The following is a 12,019-nucleotide window of genomic DNA, read 5'->3' as shown; positions in this document are numbered from 1 at the left end:
CCTAGAAGGCTAAGCACTCACTTGCTTTGATCCACTCTCCTTCCTCCTCTGGGTAATTATTTTAGTACCTGTCTCCCTCACTTGACTGTAAGCTTCTTAGGGGCTGGAGATTGTGTGTACTAACTTTGTACTTTCAATCATTCATTCAGTCGTATTTACTGAGCGCTTACTATGTGCAGAGCACTGTACTACGTGCTTGGAAAGTAAAATTCAGCAACAAGTACTTAGTACAGTGCCCTGTACCACTGAGCGATTAATAGGTTTGTCTCAGGTAGCAAGGACAAGGCAGAGAACTCAGTGGATGTGTGTGTACCCAGAGAGAACCTGACAGCAGACTGAAAGAGAGTTTTTAAGTCCCTCCTGCTTCTTAACGATATGACCTGAGTCATTTTCCAGTCAACGACCTAGGCCGTTCGTAAAACTGTGCACTACACAAGTAGATAGTAGATGTCACAGTTCGGCACGACCAGAACCCACATGGAGGCAGACAGCTCTACCTGTTGGGGCTGGAAGTCCGCATGACTGAAAAATGCCACCTTGGGATGCTAGGAGACCCCAACCCCATTGGGCCCCCTATCTGATCTCCCTGTATTAGTCCATATGCAGGCATCTGAGTGGCTTTCACACCTACCCAGCAGGGTCCCCCTCCCAACCTGAGCAATGAGGGTGAGTCCAAATCCATCTGTTCACACCCTGAATGGTGGAAAAGTAGACCCCAAAGATCAACCCATGCAGCTCTCTGCTCCGACCCTCCTGCCTGAGGAGCCTTGTTCATTCGCCTTCATTCATTTTTTCAATCATATTTATTGAGCGCTTACTGTGTGTAGAGCAATGTAGTAAGTGCTTGGAAAGTACAATTCACAATAAAGAGAGATAATGGGCAGGGATCACATCTGCTAACTCTATTATTTTGCACTTTCCCAAGCTCTTAGTACACCACTGTGCACACAGTAAGCGCTCAGTGAATTCCATTGATTGAGGGCAGGGACCATGTCTCCTGGCGCCTACAACCTGGGCCTGGGAGTCAGAAGGTCATGGGTTCTATTCCCGGCTCTGCCACTTGTCCACTGTGTGACCTCGGGCAAGTCACTTTAGTTCTCTGGGTCTCAGTTACCTCATCTGTAAAATGGGGATTGAGACTGGGACATGGGACAGGGACTGATTTGCTGACAGCAACCCAATTTGCTTAGTATTCATTCAATCGTATTTATTGAGCACTTACTGTGTGCAGAGCAATGTACTAAGCGCTTGGGAAGTACAAGTTGGCAACATATAGAGATGGTCCCTACGCAACAACGGGCTCACAGTCTAGAAGGGGGAATACAGTGCCTAGCACATAGTAAGCGCTTAACATATACCATACTTATTATTATTACTACTACAGCTATTGTACTCTCCCAAAGGTTTAGTATAGTCCTATGCACAAAGTAAAGTGCTCAATAAGTGCTATTAACAAATAGAGTGGAAATTTCCAGTACATTCTCCACCAGTCAGGGGTTCCTGCATTGGACTAGTGGTTTATTCTTCCCTTGAACATCTTGCCAGTCTGGCTCTATCAGCGCTAAACAGAGTTACGCAGTTAGGCTTTCACATACAGACTCGGGGTCAGAACAGACTTTCCTTAGGGAAAAGTTCTCCAAAATAGTCACCCTGATCTGATACATCGAATAAGTTCCTTCATTTATTTGAATGACAAAATAAAATTTTCATTGTAATCAGTCGTTCTCTCTGCATTGCTTAGTATAGTGCCCTGCACACAGTATTTGCTCAATAAATAATATTGATTTATATAGGAGTGTTTCCACTTGCTGGTGCTCACAATTAAAAGCAATAGTAACTACACTGAGCATCCACTTTTTTATGGTATGCCTAGTTAATTGGACACAGTACATGTACCCTATGAGCTCAAAGTCTAAGTAGATGCACAGGATTAGGTGTTTGGAAAGTACAGAACAACAAAGTGACACTTTCTCTGCTCACAAGGAGCTTATACTCTAACAGGTGAGGCAGACATAAAAATGTTTACAACTGGAATATTGAGGTCCTACAGTGTGCAGAGCACTATAGTAAGTGCTTGGGAGAGTGCAATAGCATTTAGTAGACAGGATCCCTGCCCTCAAGGAGTTTACAGTCTCACTGAAATTTGGATTTTGCCGGTGCCACAGGGAGAACAGAAGTGAGGTATGGAAAACCTGACTGGTTGGAGGCTCAGAACAGCTCCCAAAACACTGAAATGGGCTAGGCATATGAGGTCTGGATTGGGAAACTTAAAGACAGAGCAAACAAAAAAAATTGCAATTTTTTAAGTTGTAAAACTTCCTGAAGCATGAGGAAGAGAATGTACCACACCCTCCTCAGAGTGATGAAGCTAGGAATTTGTTTTCTACTCACGGCATACTTAAAAAAACCACACCGAACAGCACAAATATGCTCCAATTATGTCATTCCATCAAGAGATTTGCTAGGTGTTTCCTTTCTCAAATTGAAAGAGGAATTAAGTACACAAAGGAAAAGACATTAAGATTATTATTTCAGGATTCTTTTTTTAATTAAATCAAGAAATACAAAAAGGTAATCATCCTGTGAGAACCTTAAAGTAGAGACGGGAAGGGGAATTTAAAACCTCTTTCCTCACCACATTCTACAGTTCCAGGGTAACTGGACGGTGTCTGTCTGGGAGTGAAATCAGGAAATCTGAATGTGCAACTCAAGCCTAGAGGTCCATATCCCTGGCAGTCAATATTTTTTAAGCAGCTATAGGTTTTGGCTGTAGGTTTTGGAAGGATGCTACAGAAGTCCAGAGTATCTACAGCCTGCTAGATTGTAAACTACTCATGGGCAAGGTTTGCGTCTTCTATTGAACTCTCCCACAGGCTTAGTATGATGTTCTGCCACAAGTACGGGCTCAATACACAATTCTGGTTGATTGAGGAGGTGGAGTAAGATAGCCACTGAAGCACTCAGTCCTGGACACCCCTTTGCTCACAGCCTCCTGCCAAATGCCCACAAAGTACCAGGCTGGGGAAAAAAATCACAGCCTCCAAAATGAAACTGGAACAATTTCCACCCTTGGGTTCCAGGAACCTAATGGGCAGGGAAAAGGTCTTTTGCTTCTTTTTGTACTTTCCCAAGCACTTAGCGCAGTGCATCCAATTTAGGAGACACTCAATCAACATCATTGGCTCATGAAAAGGTAGACATAAGGGGGAACTATAGCCAAGTGCCACACTCCCAGGGAGGCCTCTGATTTCTCAACCCTTCTGCCACATCCTGGATGAGAGGGGTGCTCACTGGGCTTGTTACAGCTGGTCTGTTCCCCTTCTGGCATCGATATCGATCAATGGTGAGCACTTACTGTGTAAGGAGCACTGTACTAAGCAGTTGGTAAACCAGACACCTTTAAAGCACCTAATCTCCCTCCGCCTCTGCTCTTGTCACCAAGATGGACAGGCTTGGAAGTGACATCCATGTTCGGAGGGAGCTGAATGAGCTGTCCTGGTGATTCCAGACCGTAAGTGAACGTATCTACCAACTCTGGATTACTGTATTCTGCACACAGTAAGTGCTCAATAAATACCATCAACAGATTCACCAATGGCTCTGCAAATTGCCGTAAAAGATAGCGAATGATGTCAGTACATGATGTTGTGCGTTCCAACATGCATCTGTTACTTCTGGGTCAAAGCAGAACGATCAGTAGCAGCCATCCCGTGTCCAGGCAGGGGCATGGTTCCAGATGAGTGGCAGACAAATGCCTTGAATTACAGCCTGTCCCTGGCAAATTTGGCCCCTTCCTGTTTGCAAGACAGTTTAATTTGCCTTGCAAGATTTACTTAGTTGTTAGATAAAATACTTGACAAATGGTCCATGTTATTCTCAAACTAAAGAGTACACTTTCCATAGTCCAGCCAGGTGTCCTTTCAGGTGGAAACTGCTCTGAAAATTAATCGAGGGGGGAGAAACCTAAAACACTAGTTCACTGGGGCTGTGTCTCCTTTCCCCCAACCTGTCCCCTTTTCCCTTTCCCCCCCAGTAGGGACGTTCATCTGGGAACAGTCAGTTTCTGGCACATTTACCCATTAAATCCTGGTTGCAGCTCTTTAAGGAGAATGGAGAAGACCTAAACTAAATAGACGTGACCATTTCCTGCCTTGGTTTTTCATCAGCTCCCAGAGCCTTTGCCAAGATTGCAGGCTCAAGGAAATCTTACAATGAATAAAAAAGGTCCATCAGCATTCATGTCTAAAGTGCAAAACACACCTATTCACTCTAACTGTACGTCTGCCATAGCCTCTAGTAATTAAAAAAATACATACACATATATTCTGTTATGAACAGAGTTTTGATCTTTCATTTTCAGAATCTTCCCCCATTCTGCAGGGCTTCCCAATTCCTTTCCATCTGGATCCTTCTCCTTTTTAGGAATTACTTAGGCCTCCAAAACAAAACCCAAATTACTGACTGAAGAACAGGGAGCCATACAATAATCCCTCAAGTAGCAACATCCAAACACCATAAATAATGAACTGCATTGTTGATAACTGTTCAGTCACTTAACAAATGATTCACACAATTATCCAGGCTGGTTGAGACTTAGGAGAAGTTGCCACGCCTGGCGTGCGCAAACATTTTTCAGAAGACAGACTCCCTGGTCCAGGCTACAGAAGGAAAGCCGCTGCAATTTTTCTCCCACAACTGGACAAACTCCCTTATCTTAATCTAGCTAGAAAAATCTTTCTCATTAACCAGCTAACAATACAGCATGTTAGAAGTCCTACAAACAGGGTTATTTAATGTTTGGTTTTGGTCCACAACTGAAAGCCATCCTATCCACCTAAATATTTATTCATTCCATCGTATTTATTGAGTGCTTACTGTGTGTGGAGCACTGTACTCAGTGTCTGGGAGAGTACAATGCACCAACAAGCAGACACATTCCCTCCCCATAACGAGTTCGCAGTCTAGAGGGGGAGGCAGACATCAAGCCCGTTTCTAGCCCATGAGCCCGTTGTTGGGTAGGGACCATCTCAATATGTTGCCGACTTGTACTTCCCAAGCGCTTAGTACAGTGCTCTGCACGCAGTAGGAGCTCAATAAATATGATGGAATCAATGAATGAATATAAATAAATAACACATATGTACATAAATATCTGTTACTGACTCCCGTTACTGATCCCACTCCAAGATGGGAGAGTTTTCCCATTTATGACTGAGATGATTCTCACAGTCACTGGTGAAGGGAACTTGCTCCCATCCCCCTGCCCGTCTCTAACATCCCTGGCCTGCTTTTCACCCCAGGTTTCACAATGAGAAGTTGGCATCTACAGGAACAGCCCGGTTGGGGGAAGGAGTGAGTGGGAACAGAGGACTAGGGGAGGCCCAAACCACTCTGCCAATCGGGTGGATTTCCTGCAATCAGGGCAGGCTCAGCAGCAGACAAGAGTGAGGTACATGGTTCCAGAAACATTAGCTTTGCCTCCCTGAGGCCATCCCTGCTAGCATTAGCTTGGTGGTTTGCCCATGCTTATTTGCATCAAAGGGGAATTTTCCAGTAGAAAATGTCTTTCCAAAAAGATATGCCTGGCCCTCTTCAGACACAGCCTCTCATTCCTGAGGAATGCCAATAAGGCAGTGGAATTAATCCATCACAAAGTCCTGACTTTTTCTTTTGAGATGATGATACCTGAAGGAACAAAATGAGAATGTGAACTGTGTTTTCAGTCTCTTCAACCCCCACCGACTGCTGTTAGGTGGACTATCAACATAGGCACCAATACCACCTGTTGTCATGCATTCCCAATAATTCAGTGTCACTTATCTTCAGGGTCGGTCTCTACTCTCCCATGATGCCTGCATGGTTTCCCCTTTAGCATAAACAAGCGGGGCTAGAAACTTTAAACTCCATGCCTCTTCGAAACAAAAATAAATTGCACATGCATGGAAGAAAACTACTGTAGTTTCGTTACCACCTTCATTTCAGTAATGTAAGCTCGGCTTTACATGGGATGCAAATTGAAGCTGGCAAGCAAACTTCCTACTCTCCCCCCCATGCCCTAGGTTAACTGTGACATATCTTCCCTTTCAACTTTTACACTGGAAATTACCCACTTAGGTCATAAAGCATTGGGAGACAGTATGTAACATCTTCAAGGTGCTTCATAAATCTTAATTAATCCTTAAAACACGCCTGTAAGCAAGATAGAGAACTGGTGTTTTTGCCTGGGAGGATATGGATAAAATAGCTTATTGTAAAACCCATACTAAAGCTACCCTGATTAGCCAGTCAAAGGAAAGCTTGAAACCCAAAGTTTTCCCAACGGGTTCCAACCCAGCCTGGAGACTTCCCTCAGAAAACCCCACAAAGCCTAAAACTTAACCCCTTGATCTCAAGGGAAATGGTTCATTGAAAAACCAAGGGGGCAACCAAGCAGATACCAACAAAAATGCTTCATCTTTAATCTAAAAAGGCATGTACTTTCTTCCTCATCGGTGCTCTTTCCTAATTCGGTAAAGCCAGGTACATCAATATTGCTCACTATTTTGAATGAAGTAATTCTGACCAACTGCCATACCAGCTGTCTGATCTCTTCATTAGAGAACAAACTGAACCTGGTTAATTCAAAGTTTGTTTGGCCCTTGTTCTTCCCATTTCAAATAAATATTGAAATAAACGCCAGATATTCCACATATGGCTTCTTAAACAGGGATCTTTCTGCAAGTAAACAGAATACAGGCTTTAAAAAAACCCACAACAGGAATTATCTTTTACTTTCTTTCAGGAGATTCATTCATTCAATCGTATTTATTGAGCGCTTACTGTGTGCAGAGCACTGTACAAAGCGCTTGGAAAGGTAAGTCGGCAACATATAGAAACAGTCCCTACCCAACAACGGGCTCACAGTCTAATAGAATACATGCTTAATGGGGAACTCTTACAAATTTCAAACATAGAATGCCACTTGATCAGCAAATTGTTCACAGTGCAAGGAGGAAAATTTTGCACTGCTATGATGGAGTAATACCAAACACTGTGGCATATTTAAGTTCTAATGAAGAGTAGTTTGCTCTGAAAGGGATTCTTTTGTTACAGATAGGGCAAAGGACAAAATCCCAACATGTCTATTAAAATAAATTGATTGTGTTCGCTTTCTCCAAAATCTAAATTTCAAACATGCTTCAGTCGAAGTATAATATTCCTCCTGCTCAGCTTTCTGAATCACATTCAAACCTGAGTATTGTATCATCAAATTTTAGTGTTTATCACTAAATTTCCAACAGGCATCAAATGAACTTTCAAATATGCATCCCTGACAAGTTTATCAATCAATCAATCAATCGTATTTATTGAGCACTTACTATGTGCAGAGCACTGTACTAAGCGCTTGGGAAGTACAAATTGGCAACACATAGAGACAGTCCCTACCCAACAGTGGGCTCACAGTCTAAAAGTTTATTCATTTAATCGTATTTCTTCAGTGCTTTCTGTATGCAAAGGACTTTACTAAGTGCTTGGGAGAGTCAATATAACAAGAAACAGACACTGTATTAAGGTTCTCCTTGCCAAAATGGCAAAGTAACAGACACAATATTCTCAGCATTGCCCCAAGGATCAAAATATAATGACCAAATTCTACTGCAAAAGTTCCAGCCGGTTTATTAAAAATGCACTAGAAAGCTATGAATGAATCTTCGATGCCTGCAGACTGAAGCCATGTGCCCCAGACGACAGAAAAAAAATCATACCACTTTTGGGATTTCCAAATTGGGGATAAATGGATTGTTGAATTCAAAGCTTAGTGGCTTTAAAAAAATAAATCCCACCTCTTAGTTAAAAACCTCCTTTGGATGAAATATTCCTTGGGATGAAACTTTAGGTCATCTTGGAAAGTGAGTGTGATTTTGCTTCTAGAATATGGGAAGAAAAAACCCAGGGGCGTTTAAGCAATCTTCCCTTCAGTGTTCTGCTCCAATCTTTGGTCACATCCCGATCAGTCTTAAAGGAAGGGGTGGGGGGGGGGAGAGCACGAAACTCTACAGTGCCTCATCCCCTTCTGCTGTCCGATGGGTTTTCTAGAGAATAACCTTAGAAAACTGCCCCAGTTTATAATGGGTTCCTCCTCCCATCAGCGTTCAAACACACACAGAGACACACACACAACCGAACCACCCTACGTATAATCCGTTCACCGCTTGTGCAAAAACCTCAAAGAGTGATGAAGGTCAGACAGGGATAATAGATCAATTTTATTCTGAAATCACAAGGTGTAAGAAATTTTAATTACGGTCTGCCACTGAAATCATACGAGATCGGATGGCATCTAACTGCAACTGCTCATCAAGGGAGACAAGAGGTGTAATTGTAACCACTGCACAATCATTGTCAGGAGCATCAGTGAGGCTGTTGCCAGTTCTCAGAGAGAGTATTAAGAGCCTCGAATAATCCAATACAGGAGAAAACATGGAAAATCCATGCTACCAATAAGTGTCTGCAACACAAAAATTGAACCTTGGTGGAGGGGGTAGAGAACCCAGGAAAAAGGGAGGTTGGGGAGAGAATGAAGGGGTGCGGAGGGGACAGACACCAAGAAATCTGCCCCAAAGTAAGGGCTAAACTGAACGGAGTTCAGCTTTTCTATATTTAAAGGAAAAACAGTCTTTTGAAATCCACCCCCACCCTTGCTCCGCCAGTCAAGTTTTTATCCTTCCCCCCTCCTTTTTTTTAAAAACAATTTGCTTGGATGTTGCGATGGTTACAGGATGAGATGGACTCCTTTCATTTGCTTGCACCAAACCCAGCTCCAAACAAAAAACACGGACGTAAACCTATTTCCCAGGCACTAGACTGGCTTCCCCCCTACTTTTCCAAACTCCTGAGTCGCCCCCCATCCCCACCCCATTCCTCCAACCAGCCCATGTGCTTTTTCCCTCCCTCTTCCTTCCCTGAAGACTGATCAATCCAGATGTGACCAAAGATTGGGGCAGAATACTCAAGGGGAAGATTGCTTGAACGCCCCTGGGGTTTTTTCTTCCCATATTCCAGAAACAAAAATCCCAGTCACTTTCCAAGATGAGTTAAAGTTTCATCCTAAGGAATATTTCACCCAAAGCGGTTTTTTAAACCAAGAGATGGGATTCTGGCCCTCCAGCAAACTTCATTAAAGACACACACACACACACACACACACACACACACACACACACACAACCCCACAAAACCTTGGTGCACCGAAATCTCCCCGAGCAGGGTGGAAATAAATCCCGGCCCCGCCTGCTGGAAAGTTTGGGGTGGAGTTTCTCTCTCCCTCCTCCACTCCCCCCGCCCCCTCGCCCCAAGATTCAGGGAAACCCAGGGTCAAGGTTGGGGGGAGGGTGCAGAGGGGAAGGGGTGGAAGAGGGAGAGAGGGGCGTCTTCCCCCCTCCTCCTGGGCAGGTCCACCCCTCACCCGGAAGCCTGGAGAAAAATTCTGGTTTCGCTTAAGGAAAGGGAGCCTTGGCTTGCTGACCGGGCGAGCGGCCTGGGGGGCGATCCGGGGGTCCGGAAGCACCGCCCCCCACCCCAGGAGATGGGCTGCAGGAGGGGGAGATTTGCTAAAGCCCCATTGCCCCCCTCCATTCATTCCTCCATTCCCACCCCCGCCAATTAATTCCCCGTCCCCGACCGCTCTCAGTCCTCCTGAACCGCAACCCACAGGGGCTGGAGGGGTCGATGGGGGGAGGAAAGAGGGAGTCGAAAGTTGGAAAAGTGAAAGGGTTCAGCGCCGAAAATGCAAAACAAGCCCCATTGCCTCCCCTCGCCCCCCAAATCCACATTTCCCTCCTAGAATCCACAAATCTGTAGCCACACAATGGGGAGGGGGTCGGCCGGGGCTGGAGCTGTGGCCACGGGGTCTACGGGGAAGAGGGAGGAAAGAGGGTGCGGGAAAGAGGGGAAAGAAAAAAAAAAAAAGAAATCAAGTTTGTAACCAAACCCTTCCTCGCACGATCAGTCGCCATGCTTAAGATTTTTCCCCCCTTCTCCTCTTTCTTTTTAAGTAGACACTGAAACTAGGCGAAAACTTTTTCCCCTTCCTTACTCTCTGCCTCCACACTGCAATCTGCCCCTCGGAGTCCCACGGAGCTCGGCTTCCTTAACGACAATAAGCGGACTAATTAGATCATAGAAGCGAGGCAGTGATACTGTAACAAGTAGCCAAACAACAGGAAAGGAGGAAGAAAGGGCCAGAGAGGAGAAGAGGAGAGAAACAGAGAGAGAGAGATGAGAGAGACAGAGAAAGAGAGACAGAGAAAGAGAGAGCGTGGGGAGGCGGGGGGAGAGAGGGGACACACATACATGCATACATACATACATGCATTCACACACACAAATACACACACACACACACACACACAAACACACACACACACAAAGCTTGCAGATTTAAGGACTTACCAATCAAGCCTCCCACGAGGAAAGCGATGACTTGGAAAATGAGCAAAATTCCACCAACAATGCACAGCTTCTTGGTGCTCATGTTTTCTATAATTACCCCAGCCATTTTTTTTGGGCCAAGTAGTTTCCTGCCCCTTCCCCGTTTATAATTACTCCCTTTCCTTTTTTTTTTGTCTCCCCCTTTTTTCTTCCAGCGTGTTCCCCGGGATCCGAGCTGTTCCTCTCCCTCTCTTCCCCTCCTCCGGCTCCGCAAAACTTCGGAGGTGGGAAAAAGTGCAGCGGGGTTGGGCCGGGCTGGGATGGGATGGGGTGGGATGGGATGGGATGAGATGGGATGGGATGGGATGGACGGACCAGGCTCGGGCTGCCGCTGGACTGAGCACCGTGATTGTGGCCGGTGCTCGCCTGCCAGTGGCCGCTTTAAAGGAGAAAAGGAGCAGGGAAGTGGGTCACATGACACCGCCTCTCCCTCTTCCCTCTCTCTCTCTCTCTTCCTCTCTCTCCCTCTCTCTCCCTATCCCCTTCTCCCCCCTCGGCTCATTCGGCGGTGGCTCACACACTCTGGTGTCACTCTAGAGCTCCTGGAGATTACTGCCCATATTCAAGACGATTTGCTTTTCTCTCCCTCTCTCCCTTCCTTTCTCTCCTTCTCTCTCTCTCTCTCTCTCTCTCTCTCTCTCTCTCTCTCTCTTGCTCGCTAGCTCGCTCTCTCTTTCTCTCTCTCCGTCTCTCTTTTTCTCCTTTATGTTCTTTCCCAAGGTGGAAGGGGAAAAGGGCCGGTCCTTCATCCTCTGTCCAGCCTTTCCTCTGATGGAAGCAGGATAGGCCGTCCACCTTCACCTTTAGGGCTGGACCAGATTCTCCCCATTCGAGGCCATCCTTCTCTCTCTCTCTCTCTCTCTCTCTCTCTCTCTCTCTCTCTATCTATCTATCTATCTATCTATCTCTCTCAGGGAGGGGGAGTTTTGAAAAGTGCCACCCCGGGGAATTAGCCTGCAGGCTGACAACCCCTATTTAGGGGAGACGAGCCAATTACACGTGCAACATTTAAGTGCTATTTTTCTAACAGGACCGTTCTGTACCGTCTTTTGTTCGGAATGTTTCGGGCGGCCCTGCCCTCTTCCCGAAGGGATCCCCTCCCTCCCAGTACTAATTAATAGCTCTTAAATGCTGATGGATAAGAGCTTATGTCTCTCTGGGGTCAAGATCCCTGGAGCTTTCCTTTGGGAAAAATGCCATGCCAAACGGATCAATATGATTTTGTTTTTCTGCCTGTATTAGAGCGTGGGATTCCCCTTTTTAGAGCTTTGAGAATTTGCAAGTTATACATCTTTCTGTCCTCCAGTTCTTCTGTTCCTCTCCACGGAATAAGCTGTTTCAATCAATTAATCATATTCATTGAACATTTACTGTGTGCAGAGCACTGTACTAAGTGCTTGGAAGAGTATGACATGACAAGAGTTGGTGGACACATTCCCTCCCCACAATGAGTTTACACTTACTGATCGATTAATCAGTGGCATTTGTTCGGAACTTTGTGCATAGGGCTTACTGTGTATTGAGGGTACAATACAATGCAGATAGTAAG

The sequence above is a fragment of the Tachyglossus aculeatus genome, unplaced genomic scaffold, assembly GCF_015852505.1.
Source record: "Tachyglossus aculeatus isolate mTacAcu1 unplaced genomic scaffold, mTacAcu1.pri scaffold_134_arrow_ctg1, whole genome shotgun sequence".
Lineage (NCBI taxonomy): Eukaryota > Metazoa > Chordata > Mammalia > Monotremata > Tachyglossidae > Tachyglossus > Tachyglossus aculeatus.
Note: the sequence above shows the minus strand (reverse complement) of the source record.